The sequence below is a fragment of the Puntigrus tetrazona genome, chromosome 23 (genome assembly GCF_018831695.1).
Source record: "Puntigrus tetrazona isolate hp1 chromosome 23, ASM1883169v1, whole genome shotgun sequence".
In the NCBI taxonomy this organism is placed as follows: Eukaryota; Metazoa; Chordata; class Actinopteri; order Cypriniformes; family Cyprinidae; genus Puntigrus; species Puntigrus tetrazona.
In genome coordinates, this window is record NC_056721.1 from 1,763,044 (window position 1) to 1,785,991 (window position 22,948).

Here is a 22,948-nt window from a genome sequence, read left to right on the forward strand (position 1 = left end):
TGGTGTTCTTCAAAAGAATCCTGAAAGAAAGGAATGTTTTTGCTATAAAAGTAACCCTTTAAAAATCTCAGCTTATTCATTATTAACTATGTCTTTGCCCTAAATAAACTGCTGCATTTTAATAGTTAGTAGGTAGTTATAGGATTATGGGTGTAGAATATGACATTAATATGTGCTTGATTACTATTTATAAAATAAAATTAAATTAAATTAAATTAAATTAAATTAAATTAAATTAAAATAAATTAAATTAAATTAAATTAAATTAAATTAAAGAAAAATAATAATACAATTAAAAATTTGTCAAAATGCATATTATTAATGGAATACATAATACTTCATAATAATAATTATTTCATTTTGAGATTTCTCTTATATTTCCTGTGTAACCACCATGGCTCACTATGTGTGGAGCATGTGTGCAAACTATTTAATTTAATTACATTTCCAAAATAAAATCTGTACCACTGCACTTTTTTCCATGCGGTATCAGTGTCGTGAAATCAGTAAATATACTATAGGTCTATAATCAAGATGTCGCTTTTTAGTATAGTAATTAATCATTTACACTATTAATCTAAATTCTTAAGTTTTACTTGTAAATGCCACTTAATTTGGAGCTGAAGGTGACAGATATGGAAACCCTCCAAGCTCTGGGAAAAACACCAAAGGTCAGCAGCTTGAAAGGGACAATAAAACTTGAGATCCATTGTATTTAGTGCTAAAAAGCTGGATTTAAAGTCTCAAACATGTGAGCGTGACTCAGCAAGTGTGCATATGTGAGAGCATTTGCATAGCAGAGGCCCCATTGGGTCATTGTGCCTTCTTCCTGTTTATATGAGCACGTCTTAGGGTCAAAGCCAAAAGTGACCAAAGGTAACAAAGAGACAAGAAAAAAGAAGCAACAAAGAGGAGGAAAACAAGAACACATTTCTTTTTCATGTGCAGAGATGTTTTCCAGAGCCCATAAACATAAACAAACTTTCCCCATGTGCCGAAAGAGAGTTTGTGGGTGTTTCTGTGTAACTTTCTAATGCTGAAAATCAGGGGAAAAGAAGGCGTCCTTTCTCCATTTCTCTCGTGATCCTCAGAAGAGCGTTTGGAGAACACCCCTGGCCGATCCTGTTGGGCTTTAACCAACAACATCTATTTGATCAAGTCTAGGCACGATTGCTCCGACAGCTCCCTGTGCTCGAGGTCCCTGCCGGCAAATGACTTTTTAATGTAACTGACAATAGATGTTGTAGTCGTACGGAGAAAGATAGGTAGACAGAGCGAGAGGCAGAGGCCGAGAGCGCTTGTCTGGAGTTAAAGCAAAGAGTTATTGAGAGGGTCGAGATATAGATCACTTAAACACACTTTTAGAACCACATGCTGACAGAAACAAACACCGAGAAACACTCACGCATGGTGAAAGGGCCGGCCAAGTACTAACACTCACACAGACAATTAGAGAAAACAAGAGGAAGAAGTGAGAGAGAGAGTGATGAGTAGAAATAAAGCCAGGGCAAACGGGTCCCAAGTCCAGACAGATTTCGCGTTAGGGAAAGAGCAGACATCACCGTAAATCTCGCTTTCCTTTTCAACACCTGTGCCCTTCTGTAGGGGTGTGACAGGTTTTTACGGGGTTAACCACCTGTGTGACCCCTCGACCTTCACCTTTGGTGACCTCTGAGCCGTCAGGTGCAAGGTAATCACCCAAGAAAAGTCGATGAGGACGGGAAACTTCATTTTTTCGCTTTCTCTTTTCGCCTCTGACTACAGTACACGGTTACTGCGAGGGATTAGAGATTGAGTTCTCATCAAATCAACATGATGTATAAACATATTGAGCATACGGGTCACGTTTAGTGGTGGTTGATTGTAAATATGAATAATAGGATGTTCATCGCTATTGCTAATGTTTGACACAAAATCAAGAAATCGATATTGGCCTTTATGTGGAAAACACCTATGCACAAAATTCAGTTCAATTTCCAGCCGAATAAACATTAGTGGCAATAAAACACCAACAACTTATATTGTCATGCAGATTATCAATTAATAAAGATTTAATGTGATGTTGTTTTTGCACAATGCTATGATCATGATGCATGATTGCAAACACATTTTGACTTTTCTGACATAGTAAACTTGCTCATACTGCATTATCAAGCTAACATGGCACATTGTTTTTCCATGGTTGCTTTTCTTAACACTAGTTGGTTAGTAGAACCAATGGTAACGCTTTGCGTAGCGAACAAATTTTAACTATGACATTTTTCTCAATATGTTCTCAATTTGCTGCTTGTTAATAATAAGTTAAATGTTAAGTTTTGGGTAGGATTAGGATATAGAATAAGGCATGAATATGTGCTTAATTACTACTAATAAATTGATAATATTATAGCAATGCTATAATAAGCAACTAAGAGACCCTAAAATAAAGTGTTTATTTCATTACTGAACTGCCCCAAAAAATACAGTACAACCAATCTCATTCAACAATGTCAGATTGTGACATGCTTGTGATAAAACTCGATTCGCTTTTAGCACCACATAACTAGACAAATTCACCAAAAAACAAACACATAATTTAGCAAAAATTCAGCTTATTTTCCCAATGTTGTTAATGGTATATATATATACGTTTAAAATGGGAATACATTTTATTTTAAGGTGTTTTTGTTACAATGTAATTATATAGTATAGCATTAACTAAATGTACTTACTGTTTAGTTAGGGTTAGGGTGGCTTTGGGTTACTTGGATGTAATTATGCATAATCTATTACTATTACTATAATAGTAAATATAAGTCTTACCAAAAACTGCCAGTTTATTAATCAGGTCTTTTAATATCCTACACATTGTAGTTTTCCTCTAATCCATTAAAAACATTTAGTCAGTGTCTCTCTCAGACAGCGTACTTCCTGTTTTCAGAAAAAATAAATAAATAAAAAAAACAGAGCGGAAGAGGTGCCAGAGTTTCAGAAGAAAAGAATGATGAAGAAGGCTCAAAGCTCAATCAATACTACACTTTTAGTAGTGCAGGACCAACAAACACTACATTACATTCGCTTCAGTACTGTACCCTATGCATATGGTGCCAGACAGAAATTTGAATATACCTAGAAGTAAAAAAGCTATTTGGCTCCAGATAAGGCTATCTGTACCATTAAAATGATAACATGCATATTGTTCAAAAGGTCTTTTTTCCGGGTGTGGAAATCTGCAACAACATGTTGAAAACTTTTGCCCATCACATTCCTGTTAAAGTGGCCTCAGACCTCATAAGAACTGTTTTATGACGGTACGCTCACAAAGACACTGAAAGTCTGCAAAATTCCCCTAGTGATTAAAATCGGCTGGCAGACCGGGGAGATTACAGTAACACACATACACATGTACGCTAAACGTACACAGAAAGCTATCGAAACCTTTTCAGTTGAAGTAATATGTACTTCGGAAAAACTCTACCAAATATCGGAAAGACGCAGAAAAGAAACAAAGCGATCTAGATAAAACTGTATACAGTATGTTCACGTGCAAAATTGGCCTGCTATCTTTCCTGTGTCCCCTCATTCACAGTAAATTGAGTTATGACTCATTGCTTTTCCTTGTCTCTTCTTTTCTTCCCGTTAGAGTGGTGGGATCAGGGCACGATAGTCTGGACAGGGGGGATTTCCACTCAGATGCTAGCATGCAAACACATATGGTGAAGCACTATACACGCGATAAAGAGGTGATGACTTCAGATTTTTCTGCGAGTGTGTGCATGTCTTAGTAAAAACCATCAAGCAGTGGCGGCTGATCTGCTATGTCCCTGTCCCTATGTCCCAGTGTGGAATTTTTATTTTATTATTTTTTTCTGTTGACTAACGCGAGTGAGCTGTAAGGAGAGAAAATGAGCTACAAGTGGAACCTGATTTTACCAAGCGCAACATGTTCCTGGATAACATATGTATATATATCAGTTTAGGTTTACAATGAGTGTTTGGTGCTACCTGGCACAAACATTATCATCATACACATTCAGCTTCATATCTATTGGTTTTCATAGACGGTGAGTTTGTTCGGTAGATCATGGAGTACAAAGATGTACTTGAGAAGACATACATGTCTTATTTTTTGAAGAATCATTTTACCCTCCCTCCCCCTCACTTGCCGTTGGTCGGACAAGCAGATAGTCCATGCCGTTGGTACAGTCAATATTTCGATAGAGCCACAATGTTTACACTTTTCGGGAAAGCTTGGAAAGTAATTTAACTTTGAAAAAACACTCAACCTTTAACCTACGTATGTTTATTTACCGCAAAACCGTGCGGTTAATACTGCCTCGTACTTGCCAAATGTCTGCGTACACACTCACTCCAGTTGCCCGGTTACTTTCCATACCTTTGAAATCACACCCAAGTGTATGTATGTATATGCAAGCATTCCTTCAGTCAGCCCCTCTACAGATGTAGTATTACGGGAAAGCCTGCCGTGCTAAATGGAAAGGAAAGGAGGATGGGAGAGAAAGACTGCTTTCCAATTGATCCGGCGCTCGTCTGTTGGGGGAGGGTATCGCTCCGCTCTAAACTGAGCTGGGAATGGGAACAGCAATATTACTCATTACACATGATATCCTAAAATGGCTAATTATTGTGACCAATTACCAGGCTAATTTACCAATTATCCATGTGAGCAATCTATTGGCTGAGAAAATCAATAGTCGCTCTCAACTGCAAAAGATAGATGGCTCATGCAGTCTTTCTCTTCTTCTGTCTCTCTTGCCTGTCCTCTCCGGGCCATGAACCAATCAGTGAGCTAAGTGCAACTATGGCAAATAACACTTGGTGCTGTCTAATGGATCTAGAGCCAATTAAAAGGCTTGGAGAATTTAATGTGTAGTTGGCTGTCTGGAGACCAGTCTGGATTTAAAGGAACAGGTCGCTCAAAAATTCAATTTTTAATAGTATTTACTCATCCTCACACAGAATTGCAAATGCTTTTTTCACAAAAAAATGTCATTGAGATCAGTATACTGTATAATCAAGTCAAACACCTACTGAGTTTTGTTAAGGATTGTGCTTCTGTGGTTTTATGGGTTATATTGTGACAATATTGTGCTGAATGTATTATACAATGTTAACTTATTATTGCACCATTGTAAATAAATGTCACATTTGCTACGGGTCAGTGTTTAATAAATGCTGGAAAATCACCCCATGTAACCCTAAGAGTTGTTTCTGATAGACTGTGAACAATAAATAAATAAATAATTCCACCGACGTTCAAAGCTGCTACATAGTAACTTTCTACTTCGGGGACCTTGATAGAAATGTAGTGGAGATAGTATGATATTTGTTTTTCAAATGTAGGGAAGTTAAAGTCAAAAGTTTCCAGAAAAGTAATATTCAAGTAAAGCACAGCTACTTTTAGATAGATTGTCATATTTTCAGTGATTTTAGATTTTCAGTGAACAATGACTTCAAAGTTCTGTCTGCTCCATATACAAAATGGAACATTCATATTTTTCTAGTACTTTTTTGTTTCAGATTTCAGTACAATGGGAATATGCAGTACCACACAAGTTAAAATACATGTTTTTGTGTTCCTCTGAACTATTTTAAGATCAGTTTGCTGATAGTTTCATCCATCCATTTTCCAAACTGCTTATCCTTTGTTGCTGGGATGATGACGCTTATCCCAGAGCTCAGACAGTAGTGTGTTTATGTGAAACTGTTTATGTGAACTGGAAGATCTATGGATGCAGAAGGTGCTCACGTGTTGTTAAGAGGGTATAATAGTGAATCACTGCTATCTGTTATCAATTATCAGGGTGAACTCCCAGAGCTATCAGCCTCCACCTGAACAAAGGTGATGGGCCAGTGTGTGCAAATGGTTATTGCACTTTATCTTACACGAGAGATTTAAGCAAAGAAAATAAGACATATTACTCCTTCTTAAGTCATTTTAAAGGTGTGCCTTTTACAAGGAGAAGATCCTGGTGTTGAAGAACTATGCTACCTAATAATCATCAGCTATGACCAGCTGGGTGGTTATTCCTAAAGATGTTCTGATGGAGCAGCATACTCGATTTGTATCTTGGCTTATGATTAACTGAATCATCTGTGCACCTTTGTTCTATGATCAGTATGGACTGATTGATTTTCATTCAAGAGTGTGCTATGAACGGTGGCAACTGATGATGAGTATGACCAAGACTTCATGATCCCACATGTCTTTCTGTCAAAAAAGATGCACTTTGATTAACAATCATTCCGGGAGCCTTTTTGATTTTTCAAGAACAAGTAGAAGCCATTACAACCTTCGCCAAATTAAGGACTTGATGCAGACAGAATCCTTTCTGTGCAATCACACATTTATTATGGAAGCAGCGTGATTTCAAAGTTCTCCCATACTGACATGACCATCAGAGTTGCAAGAATACTCCAATTTGGCAGCCCTTCCGGTTCCAGATGGACATTCTGTGCATTCTGCAGAATATATTTAAACGTGGTAAAATGTTCAATGAAGCTCAGAGTTTAGCACACTAATAATCAGTTGCGTAGGAGATGGGAGGACATTTGTGAATGATGATTGTTCCAATTCTGCAGTTTTCTCTGGAATTCTGCTTGTACAGATTCCATGTGGGCCTGCTTATTGGTGGCCAGCCAACAGAAGGTGGAACAGCTGTATCACACCACCTGATAAAAAAGTGGGTCAAACTTGCTCTGCAGCAGAGACCCCTGCAAAGGTAGACTTTGGGGAGCAGCTCTCCCTGATCCAAGGCAGCAACTAGAACAACTAATGAACCACTTATCTGATGTCTTTTCAGATGTCTGTTTGCCTTGTGGACCGATATAGCCCAGAATTAGTCAGAGGGTTGTACTGTCATATCTCAACCAGAGAGCATAAAAGCTTTCCAACTGGTTTCAAGAGAAGAAAGTGTAAAAGATAGCAGCTAGATGTGATTGGGGAATCCCAGATCCCAGTCACTCTTCCAACTTCGAATAGAACCTTCCAGTTCTGTAATAACTTGAGGTCGAGTTGAATGATGTCTCTGGCTTTACGTATCCCATACCCCAAGTGGATGAGCTTGTGGTGTAGCGAAAGCATTGCGTACTGCTGTCCTATTTCAGTAACCTTATCAATCTTGTGAGGTTGCTGCATCCAGAAGATCATTTAAAGAAACGAATTGCCACAATAAGGCTTTTTGTTGGACGTCAGTCTCTTATCCTGAAGCCATCAAGAAGGTTCTTTCATGAAGTGTCTTTACACACTAAATGGGTCCAGTTTAGCAAACTGCCCCCACGGAGCAGATCACATTAAAATTTCAACTCAAATCACATATCAAGTCTCCAATGCTAATTTCAGTCAACGAAAACACATTTATCAAAGACTGACACATTTTCTAATGTGAGTATGCCTGGTTTCACTTACGGATTTGATCAAAGAAGTCTAATGCTCTTGCAGAAAAGCCATCATCTACACTCCACAGCTGTCCACGATGAAGTGCTAGCATAGATGAACACATCATGCAGTTGTGCTGATGGACTATCTTAGGACTCCAGGGAGATCCATCATAGGTTTAAAGCCTTACAGACTATCAGCATTATAGTCTATCAGGACTTTATTAATCCAAAGTAGCATACAATATGCGATACACTATGTACTTATATGTATGTAACTGTGTAGTATGAATTTTATTTTGTGATTCACCATCACCATTTGCTATTTATTTATTTCTGCAACATATGAGTGCATGAAGTGTCCGACAATCCACTTTTTTTTGCAACTCTTTATTATAGGAATCAATTCTCACTGTTGACTAGTTGCTTATTAGCATGCCTGTGATTAACATTCACTACAGTAAGTAATTGCTTATTAGCATGCATATTACTACTATATTGGTTGTTTATTAATACTTCAATCGTGTCTTATTCTAAACATTTTCTAGATCACTTAACCCAAACATTACTAATACAATTACTTACGTATCAATAAGCAGCACATTAGGAGTTTATAAAAGGAAAACTCTCGTTATATGTTTTCCCTAATCCAAAATGTTAGCAGAATGTCTTTGACGATCATGCTGGATTGCGTGAGGGAACATTTTGGACAGTAATTCCCACAAGATAAGTGGGGTGTGTTTGCTCCCAGTGCAGAGCTTTAGTCTTATCAACACATCAGATCTGCTGTGAAGTATCAACACACAACATCTCCTTCTCTCAGCATCCCCCCCACCCCTCTAGCACACACACTTTTTTTTTTTGAGCATATACCAAACCAAACACTGTACCAGACAAATAGCAACAGAAAACAGAGTTTGTGCGTGTGAATATAAATAGTTCTGTTTATAACCAAGGCGATTATGGATGTAACCCATCTATGAATTCACATACAGCCTATTTTTATATTATTATTCTCTTGGAATAGCATGCACTTTTCAATACTTTTAAGAATCATAATTAACTTTCATTATTACTAGACTTTGCGGTGTAAGGAAAAATTCATAGAGCTAATGAGGTGACCTCTCTAACAAAGCCTAAACTTCTTCAGTTGAGATGCTGCTTAAGCTGAGTAGAGGAGATGGGGAGTAAAATGAACTTATTTGTAAATATAAACATTTTAGACAGATTGTCTTTTATGGTCTTTATGGTCTAGAATAATTTATATGTCTCGCTGTAAATCGGTTATGCAAAACACAAGCTGTCTGCAAATGTACAAGTGTGTCTAACTGGCCTGTTAAAATGACTTTAAGCTAAGGTAAGCATGATGGCAAGCATGACAAGCGCTCTTAAAGTAAGGGTATAGTTTGAGTAGGTTATTTAGAACAGATTAAACTTGTGATAGAATAAAGGCTTCAAATCAAAACTGTCTTGAAAAAAAGGGGAAAATAACACGATCCAAACATGAATCTGCAATAAAACATCCTGTTCCTCATAATATTATCATTAATGTTAAGATAGCTTAGGGTTAATTTTGACGGTCCCATTTAGACATTCTACCAGCTTTCCACAACAAGTTTGAATTACTGTTTTAGATCATGATTTAACATTTGCAATATTACTATCAATGTGCTGTTTAATATTTCTGTTGAAATATTATTTTAAGGATTCTTTAATAAATGGAATGTTTCAAAATAGGAATTGTCTTGTAACAACGTAATCCATTTTTTAATCAATGAATTTTGATTTCATTTAATGCGTTCATGCTTAATCAAAATAAATAAATTAATAATAATAATAATAATAAATACACATGAATGTGTATTGTTTATCACAACAGCATATTGTGCCATCAAATGAGTTTATAAAGCAATAATATGCATGAGCATAAGCAAGATTATCTGCGTTGTGAATAGAAATCATTTAGATGTGAATGGTCTTTATCAGAACGGATAGTTGATACCTCAAATAATTATATATCATTTACTTTTTATTCGTTTAGCAGATGTTCTTTTTATTTATTTCACTGGACAAATCACTTAGTATTTCAAAATGAGCCTGTTGTTTGTTAAGATTAAATATCCACATACTGTACACGGTGTGTGCGCGAAATACAGTGAATTAAATTAAAACAGCATATCACTCTCGAGAGAGAAGGAAAAAAGATGTAATTACCCGAGACTAATGCAGCTAATGGAATAAACTTCTGAGACGACACGTCTTTTTCTCAGCAGTCATGCTCTGCGTGTTTTGGCGCACCAAAGGACTTTCACACTTTTGTTTTCAGGGAAAGCGCAAACGTGTGTGTGTGGATCTCTAATTCTGTGTGTGTGTGTGTGTGCAAAGATGAAATCATGCAAAAATTCAAGTATGACATTAATGTCACCTGAGGCTTTCCCTGTCTGGGTTTGGACTGAATACATGATTGTATTTAAACACACACACACACACGCACACACACTTTTCACACTCAGTGGTGATTTGCATGGCAAATTGCTGTCTCCAGTTTCTGTTTACACGGGGTTGTTAGAGTGTGTACATTCTCAAACAGATCACGAATAGTACAAGGATAAAACACACTCGTGCGAGGAAGCGTCAGTCAATCAACCACGGACTACAGAGCAATCACTTCCAAATGTACGAAATTCAAACTACTGTAATGAAAAATATCTGGCCATATTACTTTTCTACTCGATTCCATATGTCACCCAAAGCCATAACGTCCAAAGACAACTGAGGTTGCAGCGTTACCAGAGGGACATTTCGGCGGTCTGTGGATAAACGTTGATGCAGCAGTTCTTCTTGTGAGAGCCAGGCTCTGCGACTGTCTGCTTTCACTCATCCACGTCTTTCAGAGCACACGCGCTAAAAACAACGCTACTCAGATCCCCGTCCAGCCCTCAAGGCCTCGGTCTTCTTGAAGGCATATCAGTTTGGTTGCTTTTTTTTTAATTGCGTTCTTTAAAATGCATAAAATGATTGCATTGGATTCTAGCAGTCAAGTAATAAATGTCGAATACGTACTACGTGGTTTCGTCCACGTCGTAATGAATATTTACAAATAATTAAAAACAAACAAAAAAGTCAATTAATTAATTAAAGAATTTTTTTATTCATCATCTAATTCCTGAAAGAAATCAACAATAATGAAAATAATAATAATAATAATAATAATAATAATAATAATAATAATAATAATAATAATAATAATAATAATAAAAACTGAACACTGGAGTAATGATGCAGAAAAAAATTTTTCTTTATTTATTTATTATAAAATGAAAGGAGCCTCTTAAACGCACTAAGACTGCATTTATTTATTTCAAATCTGCCCGTCGACTTTTATATTATTTGTTTTCTCCTCCTTCAGGTGTAACTGGCACACACGCTGCATGTCAGCTTCTTTTTTGCCGTTTACAGAGTATAGAGCCGTCACATAGACTGGTGTGATTTCTCTATTTCTGCTAGGAACATTTTATTTATGCCGTGCCAAACAAAAATCAAAAGTATGCTTTTGAATGGCTGGGTGAGGACGGGCAGAGACCCGAGAAATTCACAAACAACTGGCAGAAGCATCTCCGATTGTTCGTTGATGTCACCAAACGACTGTTTGAAACAAACGCAATGCACAATTCCTTTGTAAACAGATGCGAATGCAATTTGCACTGTTTTATTTTACGGTCCTGGATGGAAAATCGCTTAGCTGACTGCTCGTTCTTTAGTATGTGGCGTAGGCACTGAAGCTTGGGCTTGGTAACCGGAAATGTTCTGGTTCGAGTCTTGAAAAGAGCCAGAACGTCTGACAGTCTAACAGAAGACACTTTTAAACGAAGCGTGCGTGTAATGACTACTTTATTACAATGTAATAACAATTTGTAAACAGGAATTTAATTATGCATTTATTTATTGGCTCGGCAATTAAGGGTTTTAATGTTTTTGTCATTCAAATTCTTTACATGGCTTCTGAAGGTTTTATTAACAGAAGCTTCTGAAAAAGACCTCTTAAAATCGATTAAACGTTAAAGAAACTCAAATTTTGATTTCGCATACCTCCCGACAAAAACATCAAAACAAATAATAGAGGTTCAAAGTTCAAAACAATGACCGTTCTGATGACGTACAGTCAAAAACTTGTTTCTGTTTGCGGCGAACATTTCTTGACAGTTTTTTTTGTGTGAGAGTCACTCAACTCATTAGTTCTCAGCAAAAGACTAGACCTATGGACAGAGACGCAGCGGTGCGTACAGTGTGTGTGTGTGTGTGTGTGTGTGTGCGCGTGTGTGTGTGTGTGTGTGTGTGTGTGTGTGTGTGTGCGCGTGTGTGTGTGTGTGGCTCTGCCCCCTGGGATCAGTACATAATAAAATCCAGCAACTCAATTCCTTTGAATCTGAGCAGTCTTTTAATCCAGTTTACCTCTGCCTGCGTTTTATGAAGAGGAGCGGATCTAAAACGGTATAAATATCATGTCACTTGTCGCTTCACCTGCACACACACACACACACACGCACGCGCTCACGCACGCACCGTGAGGTCGTTGGTTTGGCTCAGGGCTGCAGTAACATTGCCTGCAGCATGGAAAACTGGCTGGCCGTCAGCACTGTTTATGGTTATAACAGAAGCACTAACCTCCCCCGTCTTCTCATGCGTTATGATGGGCAGTCAAACAGCGGTGATGGTGTGACAGCATCCTCGGCCCACAGGTGTTCAGCTGTCACTTCTGCCGTCCCAACAGAGCGTGGTGTTAACTGTCAACACTAGGTGCAACACATCATTCAGCACAAACACAAATACGAAAACCAGAGCCGATGGGAATGTGATGACAGGTGAGCCGCACGAGCGCAGAGCCTAAATGAGGTCTGCTGAATTCGCATTGATAGTCATAACACTAAATTAAACCACGGTGACCCCAGAAAGCGCACATTGGGTTAGGTAGCACACTATCAAACTGGATATAATAAGCACTTTTGGCCAATTATTATGAAGGAGTCTGTCTTGCATTCGCCCGGGGAGTTATGGTACATCAGGTAGCCGTCAGTGAAAAAATATTCATATATGTTATAAAATAACGATTTATTTGCAGCGTGCATGTCGCTTTCGTCGAGGAAACGGGTTTTCAGCTTCACATGCTACCAGCACGTACAGGTTGTGTAAACTCGTGAGTAACAGTTCATGAGTCTCAGATATAATCTCTCACCTTTGTTTTTGGTACAACAGTGAACATGAAGAGAAACATATCAGTGCCTTTGAGCAAGACCAATCTGATGAGGGACTGTCACTGCAATTTATGACATGCAAGCCTGCCAACTGATCAAGGGCTGAGAAATAATGATTGCTGGTAATTTATTCACAAACCTGCCGTTAGCACCTAGTAAAGCCTCAGTAAGGTGTAGGTTTTCACACATTTAAAGGGGTAGTTCACCTAAAAAAATGTGCTGTTAATTTAGGGCATCCGATATATACACTGACTTTCAAATGTTTGGTGTCAGTATTTTTTTTAATTTAATTAACATAAATTCTCACATAAATTCATTTAATCAAAATACAGACATTTATTTGATTAAAAAAACAGCAATAATAAAATTAGACATTTTATTGCGATTTTTAATATTGGTTTTCTATTATTATATACTTTAAAATGTCATTTATTTCATATTTTTCAGTATCATTAATCCAGTCTAATTTGTCACATGAGCCTTTAGAAATATTTTTGACCAATACTACATTTTTATTCCATCTTTGCTGAAAAAAAAAATTAATTTCTTTTAAAAAAAGAAAGTACAAAATGCTGACCCCCAAACCTTTGAAATAGTAGTGTATACTGTAGCACAAAATTGATATTTAGAATAAACTCTCAAATTCATACGAAGTGTGCAGCTCATAAAACAGAGGTCGTACGAATTAGCCAACCTTGTAAAATATTTTCGAATTGCCATGAGATCAGGCTGAATCCACGTAAATATATCACCGTCGCTGCTGTAAAGCGTTCTGCCTTTTCACGGAATCCCATACTAGTTTATCAAACTTACATATACTACTCCCAAAACTTCCCGGAGCGAAGCATTGGAAAGAATCCGAAGAAATGCGCCTTACAAGAGGCCAGTGCGACAACAGAATAATTCTGAAAGCGATATTTCAAGGTAAAAACATTAAGAATAAAAACCATTCTGATTCCGTCCAGCAAATAAAGCATTTCAAGTTATGCTTCTTTAGCTCTACTCTGACTGGTTTTCTCAGAGGAGGTGTAGTTGTGTTTAACAGATGTGCTTTGTGAGTTTAATCCTGGCCGTGTGTTTAAGCCACACATCCTTGGCAAAATTACGGAGCAATTGACCTACTATTTTTCAGGGTCTTTTCTGGGTCCGCTGAGAAATCGAATCCCATCCGGATGGGAATGTCTGCGATTGTGGCGTATTATCTTTTTCACAGTGCCTCTCCTTGTTTATTTTGACCTTCGCTGAACGCCGAAACTAAAGCTTAATTTGCTTGAGCATTCCTTCATTATGGATTTAGACTGTTTTGCCAACTTTCTAAGTAAAACAGCAGCTGGTGGTCCGAGTACTGCAGGCATCCCAGCCGACGTATAAAAAAAGAAGGAAATCAATAGCGAGAGTCTCATCACGGATGGCTTAAAACGGCCGCTGCACAGTAGTGTACAGAAGAACCTTATTCAGTGTGTCCCTTTATTAGACCAAATTTGATTGAACATGTTAGTCCAGCCCGATCTCACTGCTATTCGTAATTTGTACAAATTCGTACAACCTCAGTTTTGCTAAACCATGTCTTTTATGAGTTGCATAATTCAATGGAGTGCAAGTGAGGTCGTAAACGCAATCGTACGAATTAGCCACCTAGTAAAACATTTGGTCACGAGACCGTGTCTTCTTCTTCTTCTTCTTCTTTTTAAGATAATGAAGTTTGAAGTTAGTAGAACTTTGGAATTTTCCATACAGAAGCGTGCAAATCATACTTAACCGTAAAAATAACCATGTAACTTATTATCGGTTTTGCTCATGCATGAGGGTCACGAATGGAACACCCCACATACAGTGCACACATCCAAACGCACACCCTTTTCTTCTGGCTGCTGTTTTACTGCCTCTGGGTTCACCGGGGTGACTGCTTTTGCCATAGATTAATCGTGAACATCTGCAAACTCAGACACAGACACACCAACACATAGACGGGTAATCAGACACACGCATCACGGACGGTCCCTAAACAAACTGTTGATTGTCTCGCCCTTCACTAGAGGATGAGCTCCTATCTCCAAAAATCTGGGCTGTCTTTCAGAAATTAATAGCTTACAGTGTGCGGAGGTACAAACAGAGCCAAGACAGCCAAAAGACGAGGGCTAAAAACTGTCAGAAATATATTTGGTTTGCCGATGCACAGAAAAAGATCCTTGCAAATGTAAAACCGTATTTAAATAAACTCGAAAAACATAGATAATTATTGATTTGGCTATTTCACACAGAGAGTTAAAAATATGTCAAACTAATAATACATTACACTTCTGCTTCTGCGCGAATGAATCCGAGAAGATATCATAAAATTAGTTCTTTTTTTAGGAAGTATCAAAGTAAACAAGAGAATGGAAAAGTCCCATTTCCTGTGCTCTTCCTGTCATCTGACTTGAAATGTGGTAATGGACTAAATTCACAAAACACTCTCTCTAACAGACACACACACACACACACACACACACACACACTAATGTGGACATGTGTAAAGAACAGTGCGAACGTATGCAGAAAGCTACACGCTCGTTCAGTTTTATAGAAAACAGTGAACATTTCTGCGCTGTTTATTTTCGTGCTCTGCTTTGTTTCATCACAAACTTTTACTGGGACATGTGGAAATAGTGCCGCAGTCCTGCCCAAGAACAGTTAACTGACTGCTAAACTCGGGATGTTACAGCAAACTGCTACAATCTGACGTGGTTTAACTGTGCCTGCAAAATCTTGACCGAATATCGGCATTTCACCAAACAATCTGACTAAACTAACAATGCTGCAGAGATTTGTACTTTCCAGCATGCCTTTTAATTTAGTTTTAGCATTAGTTTGTACTGTATTCATTTGTGCTGCGTTCTTACTACATTGTATCAATCGTCACCAGGGGTCACAAACTTATGTCCGGTATAAGACTCATTCGTTGCGCAACTGCAGTTGTCATAACTACAAAACGTTAGTTTGAGTGCGACTTTTATTGCTTTGTTGTTGATGCCACTAGACTCCTACCCTTTAGGAAAGATGAGCTGCACGGCTTTTTATCCCCTTCACACGCAAATGTACATCCTCAGGAACAACCATCACACTAAAAGTGCCTTTGATTAGTGAGCAGAGCCTTCTTACCCTGCCACCTCCTGAAGTGAGATGATTATTTATAACGATAATTATGATCATGATTATTCTAAAGGCAATAAGCCCATCAGTCTGTCTGGCCATAAATAGACCCATCCATCATCCTCCTTCTGCACATGTCTGTCAAACGAGTCTAGGACCGTAGCCTCCTCAACGCTAAGCAGTTACTTATTATACTTTGATATGATATCGTATAATGTATTTTTTTATTATTTTGGAAACGTTTCATGGTCTTTCTGGGCACGGTTCATCAGTGCAAAAAAAAACGAAAATCTCTCATCAAAATGTAATAACTTTCCACGCCTCTGAAACAACTTTTCTGCTGATGTAACCAAGGCTTTGTGGGCAGGAAAACGTAATATCATCCAGCTAGATTTTTAAATTTTCTGAAGTAAATGTGAGTGGTGCTTGCCTATGCAAAAGCCGCTGTCATGATCTTAAGTTTTACTGGGTGGTTGTTTCCTGGCCAGAAGAGTCCGTCCTCTTCCTCCGAGATAGTCTCATCCTTAGATAGGACTCGGGTCCTTATCTATTACAAATTTCTAAAAGTAAATTCTAAACACAATTCAATTACAATTTCATTATTTTTACACTAGATGGTGCTTAACTTTAAAACGCATATATAGGTCGCAATGAGGTACTTGCACAAATTACCTATAGGGTCAATTTTTGTTGGAGGACAGGCTCCAAACTGACTAGATTTACATTCATCTTTTCAAATCTAAACGAACATTTAGCACCGCTCACCGGACGTTTGACTCTGAGAGAGTTGCGAAACGCGCAAGAAGTAACGTAATACGATTTTGCAGATGTCGCCACAGGCACGTTTTCCAGCGAGACCGGGTTGATTTTCGTTTAATAGCGGAGGTCCAATAACCCGAAGTATGAGCGAAAGTAAGTGATGTTTGTCTTGATATTACTAGATGGACTCTCCTCCCAGGCCAGAGCCGTAGTTTGGAAAAGTCTCTTTCCTTCTGCGCTGTGTTCGCTCTCCCTCTCTCAACCCAAATACGCTCTCATATTTTTTCTCTCCCTGGGTCCCTCGTTCTTCGTCTCTCTTTCTCTCTCTCTGGTAACATCTGGAATAAAGGTGGGTGGGCACCGAGCCAGTAGAGTTCAGCTGCAGCCATAAAACTAACAAAAATAAATGTGACTCCAGGCTCAGATGCAGTCCAAACTCCACGCCTCAGTTAACCATTTCCCTCATCACGCTCACCAGCGGTGTGTGTTTGCGTGTGATTAACTTCAGTGGCATACAGCAGGGAGTGAACAGGATGTGTGTGTGTGTGGGGGGGAGTCATTACAGAACACGGTGATAATCACAGCCTGTGTGTGTGGATGGGGTGTACTTTCGGTTTGGAGGAATCACCGGACTGATGATTAAGATGGCGATAAAACATTCAGTACTCAGAAGTACTCAACACACCGGTGCTCTTCCAGTGCACTTTACACAACTGGAATGTTCTGCACTGTATCAAATATTTTTCTAAACATGGAGTTCCGCATATCCACCCCCAAGACAAACACTGCTCTATCTCTATTTGGGTTGGTTTGTGGGTTTACCATCACGCACTCCCTTCTGCTTTTTTGTTCAAGGCAAACAAAACAAGCTTTCATGTGTGTGTTCGGCTCTGATACTTGATGAGCATTTAAAATACTATCACCTAAAGAAGATAAAGAGTTGCAGATACGTAAATCAAACAAATATTGTATCCCGAAATGCATCACTGTTCCTGTAGGATCTGTTGTATGTTTAATGTACAAGAAAACTTTCACTTCCCTGTCATAATAAAAAAATTTTTTTTAAATGCAGATTGTTGATGAAAGGAATATACACTATACACTGTCATGTTTTGTGCTCTTTAAGGCTGCATTTATTTAAAAAATAAAGTGCAGTTGTGAAGATGTATTACAGTTTAACCGTTAACTAATTATTATTAGCAATGCAGAAAACAGTTTTGATAAATGCAAAGTTCAAAAGAACAGCATGCATTTGTTATATTATAAATGTCTTTACTGTCATTTTGATCAGTTAAATGTGTCCATGTAGCAACAATAATTATAATAACAATAATAATAAATAAATAATAGCATTTATTTGAGGTATGAATATTTTTGTCGCTTTACTGTCAGCATTAGGCCAGCACTGGGGTATTATCTTGATAGTCATTTTTTCACATACTGATTAGCGTTGCATATGGATCTAGTTAAATTCATTAGCGAATTGAAAATATGTCAGTACAATGATTCTGATTAGATTCTAAAAAGTGCTTCAAAGCCTTTCTTGATTATGAAGGGAGAACTTCGTCTTCTTCAAGAGTTCCCAGATTATAGGAATCTGAAGAAGCCAAGCATTTTATCACTTTAGCAGAGAATGATGCTGCACTGACTTGAGGTTTGCTTGGGCTCAGGTTTTGGGTATAATTAAAACGATCCAGTAAAATGTGATTTGTCAACAAGTTCATGTAATCTATTAAAGTAAGAAATGGCAACTGGAAGAATTTTTAATGGCACACATTTATATGCACTGCATCTCTGTATTAAGTGTTTCAAAATACTGAGGTACATTCTGGGACAGCTAAAGCATGTTTACCTCAGTTAACCCTCCCATCTCACGTAGTCCTTACAACAAAGCAGCATCATAGCATGCACCCTCTCCCAACATCAGAGTGCTCGTGTACGTGTGTGTAAAGATTTGTAATTACCAGAATACATTTAAATACATTTAAAGGATGAGCCCCCTGGGGATTTCCTACTCCGTGTCTGTCTCTCTCATCCACTCAGAGTCCGGGTAAACAGCAGTTTGTTGGCGCGCTGTTTTTAGAGCATGAATTTCTCAGACTGCATAAAAGCCGAAGGTTTTGTTTCTGCTGACAGGAAAAATACCGGAAAATCTAAACACACATACACATCACGCTGGATGTTTTCCACATTTCGGTTTTAATACACTCCACAAAGACACTGATGAGCTTGATGTTACCTTCTTCTCTGGCTCCTCAGCCTGAATCTGCACTGATGGTGGGTGTGTGTGTGTGTGTGTGTGTGTGTGTGTGCGTGGCAGTGTGCAGAGAGAACTGATTACTCTTGAGTCTTCAGTTTCTGTGCTACCTTCCCAATGCACTTTTAAGAGAGATGTCTATTTAGGGGTCATGGATCTGTGACACAGTACAAATACACAAACACTATAATAGAGATTGTGTATTTCGCTTTACAGATATTCTTTGTGACATTTCATACAGACAGATTATTCTATTTTGTGTTCTGTTGACTAAATGGTTACACAATGTTCATATTAAGGTCGAAAATGCTGTCAATCCAAAACAAAATAAAATAATAGAAAACCATTTAGTCGTATAAGAACATGAAGAAAATGAAAATTAACATATTTGACGCTTGGTATTCATGTTACCATATAAAGGCAAAGAAACTATACAGTATAAGAATAATTTATGTGTTATATACGGAGTATTGTACAGTATAGTATATTGAATTATGTAATGCATATTGAAAATATACGTAATATATTGCGCATGCATTATGAGATATATAATAATGCATTATAAATTAGCATCTTTCATGTATTTAATGTGCAACAATGTATTTTCTTATATATTGTAATTCGTATACGTTTCTATTTGTTCATTATTACAGTTCTTTTACACAAATATTAAGTAACAAGGAAGAAATATATATTTCTAAAATGTAATATTTGTTACATATCTGTATGTGTGTGTGTGTGTGTGGATCAATGCTTTGACTTGAGAATAAGTAATCTTTTATTAATACACCAAGCTTGGACTTTCATGGGATGTTTGAGCTTTTTTTTCTTCAAACCTGAGAGAAAGAGAGAGAGAGAGAGAGAGAGAGAGAGAGAGAGAGAGAGAGGAAGAAAGAGAGTTAAAGGAGAGGAAATAAAGCTCTCAGATACATACAAAAACCTCACAAGTGGCCTGAAGACACCGGTGAGCCACCCAGATTAAGTCCAGAGACAAACAGAGCGAAAGAGAGCCTGCTAACGGAGAAAAAAGAAAGAAGAAGAGACTTGGTGGTAGCGAGAGATTGAAGATGCGGCCATAAAAATCCATCTTGTGCAGGCCTGACAGCCACTTTAGCCCTGAAACAGCACATTCGGACCGCAGCTCTCTCGCCAAATCTGCTCCATACATCATCAGTGAGGAAACAGCACATGAGAAATTCTTAACACAATGCATTTTGTCCAAAAGATTTAACATCTAATTCAGAGCTGACAGCTTGCCCTATCTCCTTCTCTTTCTCTGTCGGCGAACGATTGATCTTTCGCTCCACCCCGCCGGCCTTGGTCGCATCATCCCATCGCCAGTGCCGCTCAGAGCCGCCCATCCATCTAAACAGCACTAACCAGGCCCTGATGGACCCAAATATCTATAAATAAAGACACAAAACAGAACACAAGTCAATGCAAACCAATCCACATATGTGCGAAGTTTATTGCCATGTAGTAATAAACAATGGGAGAAAAAACGTGTGATTCATTTGCTTCCTTACGGATGTGTGAATATGTCTCCTGGGAAGTTTGGGTTCTTTATTTTCAGACAAACATTTTAAATGAACCGTTGTTTACTACTATATACTTGTTGACCATAACCCTTAACTCAAAATCATTTGATACAATATAAGGTTAATAATAGTGGACATATATTTTTACAGAGTTCTTGGCTGACTTCTGACTTGACGTACGAAGTATCAAGTTGCGTTGTATGTCAAGTCATAGGTCAGCCAAGGAGCCGGAACTTTGTATATTTGTAGCAAAAACCCATTGATTTGCTTCAGAGAATCTGTGTTAACCCCCCAGAGTCATGCCAAACCATGGCCACCATCCACAAGTATTACCAAGCTTGGACTCCAACTTTTGTTCATCTGAAATAACTATTTCTTTAAATACAACCAAAGCACCAAACCTGCCCATAACCTTAATTGCAGAAAAAAAGTGTTTTTGCTTACACTTCATTTTAAGGTGTGTAATTTTACATTTAAGTACCGAGTAGTATTAATTAATTACATGTACTTACTATATGTTTAGGGATAGGATTAGGGTTTCTTGCATGTAATTACGCAACTCAATATGAAGACAGTAGGTACACTGTACCTAACACCATAAGTACATAGTAGTTAAAGACACCTAATATAAAGTGGGGCGTATTCTGGTAGTCTTTAAACTGGCAAACGCTATTCTTCCTCAACAGTACACAAAATGCGTACAAATTAAATTAAACTTAATTATGACCAATACTAATTTGCTTCCATTATTCCTTAATTGACGCCCTTAACTGAAAAAGTGACGGACTGATTAGACTCTGGGTTTTTTTCCACTAGTAATTATGACATTATGGTGCTGCTCATGTGCACTCATCTAATAAATGCGATCATTCCGACACTGACTCGTACAACCTTCATCAGACGAAACGCCCACATCTTACACACAGACTGCACATAAAAATAGCTGCAGATATTCCAAAATCACAAGGTTTGGTCTGATTGGCTGTCTTTACTGACAGTGTTTCTGTCTTCACTAAATAACATAAATAACATTTAAGTTTTGAGAGTTTTCTTGGAACAGCAATAACGATCATCAGGAATGGGCCATTGAGAATTATCGCAAAACCAATTGAAAATCTAATTTGAGGTGGGGATCACTTTTTATTTCAAAATGGTAATTAATCTACAACCTTAACCCCAGAGTGTTGCTAGGCTAAAAATTCATTTTGATTCAAGTGCCTTGGATTAAGGTTGCGGAGTGGTTAAGTACTTGTGCATGAGGTGTGAGCTTATTCCACGAGGAAGGAGCGAAGAGGGTGGAGGTTTTGTTGAGTCACACTGTACCTTGTTATGAAGAAACAACAATGTCCTGCACTGTCATCAAGACAGCATCGAAGCTATACAATTGAACTTGGAGCAAGTGAAGATCATGATGGGTGTGATTTGGCTCATTTATGAGTAGATGTGCTGCTATGTTCTGGATTATTTGCAGAGGTTTGGTCACTTGACTGGAAGGCCAGTCAGTAGGGCATTGAAGCTTGGATGAGCGCTGCATATACTTTCACAGTAAGGGTCTGATTTCCCTGATGTTGTAAAGTGTAAACCTACACAGCTGGGCCATTGGGCTGGTAATGTAGGTGGTTATGGTCACTTGTACATCACTACTTCTATTAGTGTTGTAGACCCTAGTGGAAAAGTTGTGGTCAACTGGCAGGTTTACAAAGTGCTTCAATTTAGCACAGATGAACTATAAATGGTGGTCTTTCATCCAAAGTAGATATATATATATATATCTGCTGAAAGAGTTGGGGTCATCAGGTTAAAAGGACATATAAAGCTGTTTATTATTTGCATAGCAGTGACAGGAGAAACAATGTACCTTTATGATTTTCCAAGTGAATTTGTACATTTGAAAAGGACCAAGCACTAAACCCTGAGGCACACCAGTGGTTAAATGGACATGTACATCTTGACGGTGTTTGCACTTTTTTGTGTATTTATTAATGAGCTAATATCTTTGCATGCGTGTGCAGCTTTTGAATGAATGTTTCAATCCATAACTCCTATTGCTCTTTTTGCATGCATGCGAATACGACTGAATGAATACAATTTGAATATTCATGATTCTGTCACACGCTAAACCTCTGTTTCATGTTGTGTCTCTGCCTTGTTGTCAGTTTATGGAACCTTTGTGGAAGCATATAACTACAACTGTTTATGAGTGATTTATTTTAAGCACCGCAAACACTGACCACTCAAATAGCGCTCATTGTGTAAATCACAGGAGACTCACAATTGATTCGTGTATAGTTTGAATTTAGCGCATGTTGCTAAACTCACCATGCACCGTGTACAGAAATACTGGATAAATGAGTGACATACTTCCCTATGAACTCCGTTTTAGTGGGTTGAATTGTATACAGAGCGAGAGACAGATGAGGTTGGCCTCCGTATCACACTTTGCTCCTCCTCGTCTAATGGATTGCAGTTCTCTGGATTATGGCTTGGCCGACATCCTGAATAGGTGGAATTATGATTACAAGCATGGGCCTCAGAGTTTGAGAAAGAGAGAGAGGTGAATGTTTTAAAATAACCAAGATGCTTTTACACACCAGTGTTGAGAGAGTTAAAGAGATCCCCAAAACCTCAGCCAC